The sequence below is a fragment of the Moschus berezovskii genome, chromosome 7 (assembly GCF_049115385.1).
Source record: "Moschus berezovskii isolate FMDL1 chromosome 7, NW_MosBer_1.0, whole genome shotgun sequence".
In the NCBI taxonomy this organism is placed as follows: Eukaryota; Metazoa; Chordata; class Mammalia; order Artiodactyla; family Moschidae; genus Moschus; species Moschus berezovskii.
The window spans coordinates 45,387,352-45,399,850 of NC_142466.1; positions in this window are offsets into that span (position 1 = coordinate 45,387,352).

Below are 12,499 nucleotides of genomic sequence, written 5' to 3' on the forward strand. Positions count from 1 at the left end.
ATTTCTATACAATAGCAACAAAAATATGCTTTAATAAAATTTACAATAACATTAAGAAATGTTAAGCTCTGGAGCAAACCTAACAAGGTATGTCCAAATAAGTTTTGGCATAAATTATAAAACATTATCAAAAGACATTAGAAAATACCCAAATGGAGAAATAAATCACATTCATGGATTAGAAGGTATGATATTGTAAATATTTAACTTGTTCCAAGTGATCAGCAGATTCAGTGCAATTTCCATCAAAAATCTCAACTGTTTATTCATTTATTTATAATTTTTAAAGACTTTATTTTACTTCTTATTTTGGCTAAATGGGTCTTTTTTGTGATACACAATCTTTCTGTAGTTGCAGTGCCCAGGCTTCTCTTATTGTGGAGCATAGGCTGTAGAGTGCACAGATTCAGTAGTTGCAGCGTGTGGGCTTAGTTGCCCTGTGGCATGTGGGCTCTTAGTTCCCAACCAGGGATCGAACCTGTGTCTCCTGCATTCAAAGGCAGATTCTTAACTGCTGAACCATCAGGGAAGTCCCCCCAATTGTATATTTAAACCTGATGAATCAATTCTAAAATTCATGTGGAAATGCAAAGAACTATAAGAATACACGTCATTCTTGAAGAATTATTAGATTGGGGGACCTGCTTTACCAAAATGCTATTGGATATCAAGACAGACAAATAGAGTAATGGGACAGAATAGAAGCATAAGAAACTGGTTCATGTATATATGAAAACTTACAGTGTATATGAAAACTTGCAGCAAATAAGTGAAGGAAAGAATGAATGTTTAAAGCAATGATACTGGGAAAATTGATTATCCACATGGCAAAAATAGGCTGTAGATGCATTCAGTTTTCAACATGAAAAGCAAAATTATGAAATTGTTAGAAACAGTATAGAAAAATGTCTTAATGATGTGGATGACATGGAGTAGGGAAGGACTTCTTTAAAAAATACAGAAAGCATAAATCATAAAAGATGCATAAACTCGGCTTTGTCCATTTACCAAAGACAGCACAAAGAAAAATTACTAATATAGGGCACAAATTGGAAGAAGACGTTGGCAACTGATAAAACTGACAAAAAGTCAGTATCCAGGATATATACATAAGTTCTACCTTTAAGTTAGAAAAAAGTTCATAGAGAAATAGGAAAAAGCTCAAAAAGCATTTCATAGAAACAGAAAGCAGCATAGCAAATTAATGTATTAAATAGTGTTCTACCTCAGTAGTCAAGAAATATAAATTAAAATCATAACATAGTACCATGTCACCTTACCCATGAGATTTGCAAAAATAAAACGCTAACAATAAGTAGTTTTGGTGAGAATGTGAAGTAAGAGGAATACTTAGACTGTGGATGGGGATGTAAATTGGTATAACCATTTTGAAATTAAAGAAAAGTAATATAATACCCCATGATTCTTCAGTCCCACTCTTAAAGAGAAATTTTTGCACATTTGCCCTGGAAGACATGTAAAGAAAGTATAGGAATATTAACAGCAGTGCAGCTTGTAACAGTGAAAAACAGAAAACACTTCAGATGTATTTTGAAAATGATAAGCCTCATTATTCATGAACTAGGAGGAGGGATGGTCTGACTGTCCCACATGTTATGTAGATCATGAGCAATGTCTGCTATACCACCCAACAGGAAGATTCAAAATAGCTCAAATTGCTTCTTAAACCCAGAAAGTGTTAACATAGTCCATTATGTTCTTTCTTTTTTCTTTTCATTTAAAAAATAATTCATAAATCTTTAGGGATAAAGAGTATGGTGTCAACAATTGGCTATATGAGAGGAATAATTTGTCAAATTGAACACTGGTATTCTGGAAAGTCTAGAGGGAGAATATACAAGGAAATACTTTAAAAGACAGTTTCATGACCAACATTGAAATCAATTTTGACAGTCTCTAATTTGCATACTTACTTTATATTAGTTTTGAGACTGACTTACACACAGTCTTCATTTTCAAATGAAACCATATGAAGGGTGTGGTAAGTTGTTTTGCAAAAGCAGAATGCCCTTTCCTCATAGTCTATTTGAGTAATTAATGAATACAACAGTTGTAACAATAGTTCATTTCCCATTCATCAAATCATAATGGTTTTATAATGAAGGCAAATGAGTTTTATTCCAGTACCAGACCAGAGTGACTATTTTCTCTCTGTAGCTCTGTTAGTAGCATATTTAACAGTGCCTCGAGAAAGCCAAAATTAACCAATATCATTGGAATATTTGATTCTTACCCATCTTTCCTCATCCATCACTCAGATAGGAACAGATTTTTTTTTCCCAAATGAAAGAAAGAGGAGAGAGAAGGAAAAGGGTTGGGGGAGGAAATCTAGTAGAGAAAAAGGAGACTTGGGACTGGGAAGGGAAGTAATATTTCATATTCTAGGAAAAGAAAATGCTGCTGCTGACATTTTGGGTGGTCATGTTATGTAAAATGACCTCCAAGAAAACAATGAAAGATCAAAGAGGTCAGATAAACTTGACTTCTAGTCCTAGCTTTATTAGTCACTAAGCTGTGATAAACGAAGATCATGGCATCTGGTCCCATCACTTCACGGGAAATAGATGGGGAAACAGTGGAAACTGTGTCAGACTTTATTTTTTTGGGCTCCAAAATCACTGCAGATGCTGATTGCAGCCATGAAATTAAAAGACTCTTACTCCTTGGAAGGAAAGTTATGACCAACCTAGACAGCATATTAAAAAGCAGAGACATTACTTTGCCAACCAAGGTCCGTCTAGTCAAGGCTATGGTTTTTCCTGTGGTCATGTATGGATGTGAGAGTTGGACTGTGAAGAAAGCTGATTGCCGAAGAATTGATGCTTTTGAAGTGTGGTGCTGGAGAAGACTCTTGAGAGTCCCTTATACTGCAAGGAGATCCAACCAGTCCATTCTAAAGGAGATCAATCCTGGGTGTTCATTGGAAGGACTGATGCTAAAGCTGAAACTCCAATACTTTGGCCACCTCATGCGAAGAGTTGACTCACTGGAAAAGACTCTGATGCTAGGAAGGATTGGGGGTGGGAGGAGACGGGGACAACAGAGAATGAGATGGCTGGATGGCATCACCAACTCGATGGACATGAGTTTGAGTGAACTCTGGGAGTTGGTGATGGACAGGGAGGCCTGGCATGCTGTGATTCATGGGGTCACAAAGAGTCGGACACGACTGAGCGCCTGAATTGAACTGAACTGAACTGAAGCTGTGATGCCAAATATCATTGAGAAAATGCCTTAATCTTTCTAAGCCTTGGTTTCTTCATTTGTAAACTAGGCAGAGGAATAGAACCACTTTGCAGAATATGATAATGCATGTAAAGCATGTAGTCTAGCACATGGCGGGTGCATGAAGTGAAGTGAAGTGAAGTTACTCAGTCGTGTCCGACTCTTTGCGACCCCATGGACTGTAGCCTACAAGGCTTCTCTGTCCATGGAATTTTCAAGGCGAGAGTACTGGAGTGGGTTGCCATTTCCTTCTCCAGGGATCTTCCCGACTCAGGGATCGAACCCAAGTCTCCCGTATTGCAGGCAGTTGCTTTACCGTCTGAGCTACCAGGGAAAGGCCCTTGGGTTCATGAGCTCAGTGATCCATTTCATTTGTTGAAGTTTGCTTTATAAGTGTTTTTATAACAAGTCTTTAAAAAGAGCCTCCATACTGCCAAGCTTATGCTAGGATTTAAGCTGCAATTTTGTGGTGACTAAATCTAGAAGATACAGTGATGAAATTGCTCTCTTACTGAAAATAGAATTAGGTAACAGTGTACTCATCTCACATGCTAGTAAAGTCATGCTCAAAATTCTCCAAGCCAGGCTTCAACAATACATGAACCGTGAACTTCCAGATGTTCAAGCTGGTTTTAGAAAAGGCAGAGGAACCAGAGATCAAATTGCCAACATCCACTGGATCATGGAAAAATCAAGAGAGTTCCAGAAAAACATCTATTTCTGCTTCATTGACTATGCCAAAGCCTTTGACTGTGTGGATCACAATAAACTGTAGAAAATTCTGAAAGAGATGGGAATACAAGACTATCTGACCTGCCTCTTGAGAAACCTGTATGCAGGTCAGGAAGCAACAGTTAGAACTGGACATGGAACAACAGACTGGTTCCAAATAGGAAAAGGAGTCCATCAAGGCTGTATATTGTCACCCTGCTTACTTAACTTATATGCAGAATACATCATGAGGAACGCTGGGCTGGAAGAAGCACAAGCTGGAATCAAGATTGCTGGGAGAAATATCAATAACCTCAGATATGCAGATGACACCATCCTTATGGCAGAAAGTGAAGAGGAATTAAAAAACCTCATGATGAAAGTGAAAGAGGAGAGTGAAAAAGTTGGCTTGAAGCTCAACATTCAGAAAACAAAGATCTGGTCCCATCACTTCATCTGGTCCCATCACTTCATGGGAAATAGATGGGGAAACAGTGGAAACAGTGTCAGACTTTATTTTTTTGGGCTCCAAAATCTGGTCCCATCACTTCATCTGGTCCCATCACTTCATGGGAAATAGATGGGGAAACAGTGGAAACAGTGTCAGACTTTATTTTTTTGGGCTCCAAAATCACTGCTGATGCTGATTGCAGCCAGGAAATTAAAAGACGCTTACTCCTTGGAAGGAAAGTTATGACCAACCTAGACAGCATATTAAAAAGCAGAGACATTACTTTGCCAACCAAGGTCCGTCTAGCCAAGGCTATGGTTTTTCCCGTGGTCATGTATGGATGTGAGAGTTGGACTGTGAAGAAAGCTGATCGCCGAAGAATTGATTCTTTTGAAGTGTGGTGTTGGAGAAGACTCTTGAGAGTCCCTTGATCTGCAAGGTGATCCAACCAGTCCATCCTAAAGGAGATCAATCCTGGGTGTTCATTGGAAGGACTGATGCTAAAGCTGAAACTCCAATACTTTGGCCACCTCATGCGAAGAGTTGACTCACTGGAAAAGAGTCTGATGCTGGGAGGGATTGGGGGTAGGAGGAGAAGGGGACGACAGAGAATGAGTTGGCTGGATGGCATCACCAACTCAATGGAGGTGAGTTTGAGTGAACTCCGGGAGTTGGTGATGGACAGGGAGGCCTGGTGTGCTGTGACTCATGGGGTCACAAGGAGTCGGACACGACTGAGCGACTGAACTGAAAACAACTATGGTGCAGATTGTCTCTGTGAATAGTGCCTCTGAGCTCCAGAAATGAAACTTGTTTGGTATCTACATGTGGATATGTCAAGCATCTCAAACTATTCAAAATGAAGCGCTTGCTCATCCATCCATGAATCTGTTTCTCTTCAAGTATTGCCATCTCAGTGCCTTTGTGCATCGCTGCTCAAGTCAGAAAACGGAATCATTTCCAAATCACTTCATCATTCAGTTCTCAATCCAGTTCATCTCCAAGTGCTGTTTAAAACTCTTTCAAATATATCTTCAATCTGTGTACTAATTCCATTGTCTACTGCCATCACCCTAAACCAAACATCATTTAAAAAACTTGGATTATTGTAATAGCTCTCCAAATAATCTCTCCTTTCCTTCCAATTCATTGAATCTTGTTATCTTGCTCCAAAGTTTGATGGATTCCCTTTGCACATAGGGTAAAAACAAAATTTTTAACATGACTTATAAAACCCTGAGTGATATGTTCCATGCCTACCTTTTTAGTCTTATCCATCAATATTCATTCCCTTACCCTGTTAATGTGGGAACTCAGTTTTCCCAGTGTGAGTATTTTGCATCAGTAATATGGTACACTTGAGAAGACTTTACCAAGATCTAAAGAATTAATTTGTTGTTGTTTCATCATTCAGTCCTGTCCAACTCTTTGCGACCCCATGGACTGCAGCACACCAGGCTTCCCTGTCCTTCACTATCACCCGGAGTTAGCTCAGACTCATATCCATTGAGTTGATGATGCCATCCAACCATCTCATCCTCTGTCACCCACTTCTCTTTTTGCCCTCAATCTTTCCCAGCGTCAGGGTCTTTTCCATTGAGTTGGCTCTTCAAATCAGGTGGCCAAAGTATTGGAGCTTCAGCTTCAGCATCAGTCCTTCCAATGATTACTCAGGGTTAATTTTGTTTAGGATTGACTGATTTGATCTCCTTGCTGTCCAAGGGACTCTCAGGAGTCTTCTCCAGCACCACAATTCGAAAGCATCAATTCTTCAGCACTCAGCCTTCTTCATGGTCCAACTCTCACTTCCGTACATGACTACTGGAAAAATCATAGATTTAACTGTATGGATCTTTGTCAGCAAAGTGATTAATAGATGTTTGAGAAGAGAATGACATAGGACAAAGAAGTTTGGCATATTCTCTGAAAGATGTGTTCTGAGGAAAGTTTGCTATAATCCTGAAATGAAGATACAAATAAGAACAGAATAAAGTTAACTTATCCTAGTTATAGATCACTGTGTGTCCTAGCAGGAAGATTGAAAGAAAATAAAACATGTCCTCATGGTATTACACTCCTTTATGGAGGATAAATCATGCATATATACAGTGCTAGGGAGAATACAATCAACTTTGTCACCACAGTCAGAGTCATCCATAAGTCTTGAAAAGATAATAAGATGATGGAGACAACTGGATTTTGAAGGAAGCATGGGAAAGACATTGATAGAAAAGATTCAAGAAGATACATCAGATGTGAAAAAACAGACTGGTAGGAATGAATGTTTCAGGTAGAGGAGCAATAAGGAGGCTTCAGGAGAGAGGCATCATGGTATAAACAGAGAAGAATCAAATAGAAGTTTCCTTTTTAAAAATTGACGTGTAATTGATTTATAAAATTGTGTTAGTTTCAGGTGTACAGAAAATGATCCAGTGTTTTTGCAGATTATATTCCAATATAGGTTATTATAAGATAATTGGTATAATTCCCTGTACTATCAATATACAGTGTATTCTGTTGCTTACCTAAATGATATGTAGTAGTTTGTATCTGTTACTCCCGTTTCTTTAATTTATTCCTCCCCACTTCCCTCTGCCCTTTGGAAACTACAAGTTTGTTTTCTGTATCTTTGAGTCTGTTTCTGTTTTGCATATACATTCATTCATTTATTTATATTAGTTTTTAGATTCCATGAATAAATGAGATCATATTATTCGTCTTTCACGGACTTATTCCACTAAGCATATATTCTCTGGTCTATCTATGTTGCTGCAAATGGCACTATTTCATTCATTTTTATGGCTAAGTAAGATTCTATCGTCGGAGAAGGCAATGGCAAGCCACTCCAGTACTCTTGCCTAGAAAATCGCATGGATAGAGGAGCCTGGTGGGCTGCAGTCCATGGGGTCGCTACTAGACGTACGCGACTGAGCAACTTTCACTTTTCACTTTCACAGATTGGAGAAGGAAATGGCAACCCACTCCAGTGTTCTTGCCTGGAGAATCCCAGGGACAGCGGAGCTTGGTTGGCTGCTGTCTATGGGGTCGCACGGAGTTGGACACGACTGAAGTGACTTAGCAGCAGCAGCAGCAACAAGATTCTATCGTATATAATTATATAATCCATTATCTATCTATATCTATCACATATTCTTAATCCAATCATCTGCCAATGGACACTTGCATTACTTCCATGTCTTGACCATTGTAAATAGTGCTGCTATGAACATTAGGGTACACCTGATGAGAAGAGCTGACTCATTTGAAAAGACCCTGATGCTGGGAAAGATTGTGGGCAGGAAGAGAAGGGGATAACAGAAGATGAGATGGTTGGATGGCAACACTGACTCAACGGACATAGGTTTGGGTGGACTCTGGGAGTTGGTAATGGACAGGGGGGCCTGGTGTGCTATGGTTCATGGGGTCACAAAGAGTCAGACATGACTGAGTGACTGAAGTGAACTGAACTGATATTTTTGAATCAGTTTTTAAATTTTTCCATATATATATATATATATGCGCGAGGGAGGGAAATTCCTGGATTATAGTTCTATTTTTAGTTTTTTTTTTTTCCAATTTTATTTATTTTTTTCAAGTTGAACAGACTAAATTTCTTTAAACAAACTTACTTATACTCCAGAGTCCTTTAAAAACTTAATAGCATTTATACACTGAAGGTATTTGATTTTCTTGTAACTAGCACTTCAAATGCAACAAGCATTTGACCCAACAAGTAAAACTGTCTACAGTTCATAACTTTTATAAATAAAATAAATTAAATGTACAGTGAATAAGTTCTCTGAAATATTTCAATATTTCTGCAGGTTTAGTAACATCGTAAAATACATTTCAACTAAAATTCACAAATCTAAAAACCTGTTAGGCATTTTTAGGCGTTTTAAGATGGAAATGAAGACCAATGTTACATCGTAATATGCCAGTTACAAATAGTACTTCAAATAGCAAATACTACAGTTTGTCCCAAACTTAAAAACTATTCATGAACTCAACACTGAACTATTGATGGCTATGAGAATTGTTTCCTAGCCTTTTTGAAAATTTCAACCCATTTACGTTTAAGGTAATTATTGATAAGTACGATCCCGTAGCCATTTTCTTTATTGCTTTGGGTTCAAGTTTATACCCTCTTTCTGTGTTTCCTGTCTATAGAAGATCCTTTAGCATTTGTTGGAGAGCTGGTTTGGTGATGCTGAATTCCCTCAGCTTTTGCTTGTCTGTAAAGATTTTGATTTCTCCTTCATATTTGAATGAGATCCTTGCTGGGTATAGTAATCTGGGCTGTAGGGTATTTTCTTTCATCACTTTAAGTATGTCTTGCCACTCCCTTCTGGCCTGAAGAGTTTCTGTTGAAAGATCAGCTGTTATCCTTATGGGAATCCCCTAGTGTGTTATTTGCTGCTTTTCCCTTGCTGCTTTTAATATTTGTTCTTTGTGTTTGATCTTTGTTAATTTGATTAATATGTGTCTTGGAGTATTTCGCCTTGGGTTTATCCTGTTGGGGACTCTCTGGGTTTCTTGGACTTGGGTGATTATTTCTTTCCCCATTTTAGGGAAGTTTTCAACTATTATCTCCTCAAGTATTCTCTCATGGTCTTTCTTTTTGTCTTCTTCTTCTGGGACTCCTATGATTCGAATGTTGGAGCGTTTAACATTGTCCCAGAGGTCTCTAATATTGTCCTCATTTCTTTTAATTCATTTTTCTTTTTTCCTCTCTGTTTCATTTATTTCTACAATTCTATCTTCTAGTTCGCTTATCCTGTCTTCTGCCTCTGTTATTCTACTGTTTGTTCCCTCCAGAGTGTTTCTGATCTCATCTATTGCATTATTCATTGTATATTGACTCTTTTTTATTTCTTCTAAGTCCTTATTAAATCTTTCTTCCATCTTCTCAATCCTTTTCTCCAGGTTATTTATCTGTAACTCCATTTTGCTTTCAAGATTTTGAATCATTTTCACCATCAAAATTTGAAATTCTTTATCAGGTAAATTCCCTATATCTTCTTCTTTCGTTTGTGTTGGTGGGCAATTATCTTGTTCCTTTACTTGCTGGGTATTTCTCTGCCTCTTCATCTTGCTTATATTGCTTTGCTTGGGGTGGCCTTTCCCTCTTCTTGCAGTTTGTGGAGTTCTCTTTATTACGTAGTTTCTTCGCTGTGTGTGGGGTTGGACGGGTGACTTGTCCAGGTTCCCTGGTTAGGGAAGCATGTGTCGGTGTTCTGGTGGGTGGAGCTGGATTTCTTCTCTCTCCTTTAGAAGACAATGGGCTGCTTTTCTGGGAGCCTGATGTCCTCTGCCAGTATTCAGAAGTTGTTTTGTGGACTTTACTCCACGTTCAAATGTTCTTTTGATGAATTTGTGGGGGAGAAAGTGGTCTTGCCATCTTATCCCTCCGCCATCTTGTTCCTTCCTCCCCAGAACACTGGATTCTTATATTCCACTTGGTCGTGGAGTATCTCTTCCCAGCTGCTCCAGCAAGGCGCAGCCGCTGTACCTTACCTTGGACGAGGGGTATCTCCTCAAGGCCGCGCCTCCTGCTTTGAATGTGGATCAGCTCCTCTCGGCCCTCCGGTGCCCAAGCAGCCACCGCCTCCTGAACGTGGTACAGCTCCTCTAGGCCACCGCCCTAACCCTGGGCGCGGGGTAGCTCATCTCAGCCACGATTCTGCACGTGGTCGGTTGCGCCGGAGCCGGGCGTCTCCCGCGTCTGCGCCTGCGCCGCCCCTATTTTTAGTTTTTAAGGAGTGTCCATACTGTTTTTTTTATAGTGATTGCACCAATTTACATTCTCCCCAACAGTGTCCAAGGGTTCCCTTTTTTCCACATCCTTGCCAACCTTTGTTATTTGTAGCCCTTCTCCTTTTGAAGCTCTTTTAAAAAAATTTTATTTATTTATTCACTTATTTTTGGCAGCACTGGGTCTTCATTGCTTTGTGCAGACTTTCTCTAGTTGCCTGGAGCAGGGGCCACTCTTCCTTGCAGTGCACAGGTGTCTCATTGCAGTGGCTTCTCTTGTTGCAGAGCAGGGGCATGGACTTCAGTAGTTGCAGCATATGGGCTCAATAGTGGCGGCGTGCTCTAGGGCATGCAGACTCAGTAGTTATGGCTGCAGGTCCTAGAGCGTGGGCTCAATAGTTATGATGTACGGGCTTAGTTGCTCCACAGAATGTGGAATCTTCCCAGACCAGAGATTGAACCTGTATCCCCTGCATAGGTAGGCCTATGCATCACAACTACTGGTCCACTTCATCAACAAGGAAGTCCTATTCATAGACTTTCTGATGACAGCTTTTTTGACAGGTGTGAAGTGATACCTCATTGCATTTTTTTATTTACATTTATCTGATGATTAGTGATATTGAGCATTTTTTCATGTGCCTATTGGCCACTTATATGTCTTCTTTGAAAAAATGTCTATTCAAGTCCTCTATTTTTAATTAGGCTGTTTATTTTTTTGAAACTGAGTTGTATGAGCTGTTTATATATTTTGGATATTAACCTCTTATTGATCATGTTGCAGATATCTTCTCCCATTCAGTAGGTTGTCTTTCTGTTTTGTTGATGGTTTCCTTTGCTGCACAAAAGCTTTTAAGTTTAATTATGTCCCATTTGTTTATTTTTGCTTTTGTTTCTTTTGCCTTATGAGACTGATCCAAGAAAATACTGCAGTGATTTTTGTCAAAGAGTTTTCTGCCTCTGTTCTCTTCTAGGAGTTTTATGGTTTCAGATCTTACATTTAGGTCTTTAAACCATTTTGAGTTTCTTTTTGTATCCGTTGTGAGGGGCTGTTCTAATCTTATTGTTTTACATGTGGCTTTCTGGTTTTCTCAGAACCACTTGTTGAATAAACTGTCTTTTCTTCATTGTATTTTCTTACCTCCTTTGTCATAGATTAACCATAGGTCCATAGATTTATTTCTGGATTCTCTATTCTGTTCCATTGATCTATGTGTCTGATTTTGTGCCTATACCCTGGTATTTTGGTTACTGTGGCTTTGAAGTATAGTCTGAAGTCCTGTGACTCTGTCCCTGCGTCTGCTGTCCTAGCAAAGCAGCAGAGATTTTGAGAAGAGGATATCCAGATCTGTCTGTGTGGCCTTTTTGATCTGTCATTCCTTCCCAGTACCATGAATCTGGTGCCATATAAAAATAGATTCTGCCATCTATCCCCTCAATCCTGGATCATCTGCCTCAGTCACCACACACTCTGTGACTGACCTTTCTCCTGAGTCTCTGAGACTTGTTTCCCTGTCTACCTTTCATCAACAGCATGGTGTACAGTGTTATTTCCTTGGATCTGACTTCTGGTTGCCCTTCTCCATCACAGCTCATCATAAGCCCTAAGGTGGTCATGTAAATTTTGGCCATTCTCAATCTAGCCTGTCCTCAGGACCCTATACCTTTTCCTAAGTCTTATTGTCACAGAGTTTCAGATTACCAAAACTCTGTGAGTAGGATAGAATCATGTGAGTGACATGATGAACTCATGATGAAACTTTAAAAGGAGTATGAGTCTGTCTTCGTAAGAGTACAGGGCTTGCCCTCTGATGCCATTTGTTATTATGTTCTGTATCCATGGCCATTATTGTTATAATCCTTTGGAGGGTGACTTTCCTATCTTCCTCCTGCTCTTCTGTACTTTTCAGGGGCTAGAAGTGGGCTTTTCTCACATTGACGCTCTCTTTATGCTTACTGATAGATTGAATTTTATTATAGAATATAATTTGAGTGTGAGGAGTGGTGGCTGGTATTAGGGTTAACATTATAAATATGATCCTGGAAGGATCCCTTTGGGAAAAAAAGATTTCAGAATCTGCTTCTGAGATGATAGACAGAGCTGTCAACAGATACCCAGAGACTGGACTTTTCCCTGGTTAGTCCACCCTCAGTCTGCTGCAGTCAAGAATGGCCTTGGCTGAGTCCTAGAAATCAATGTACTACTCCAAAAGCCACACATCAGGTGTTGTTATGGCTACCGCACCTCAAGAGAAACACAGAACAGCTGCAGAAATGCCAGATGTGAAAAATAAAGTGATTGAGGATTTCCTCTTCCTTCTCCCCTCTTCTCTTGCT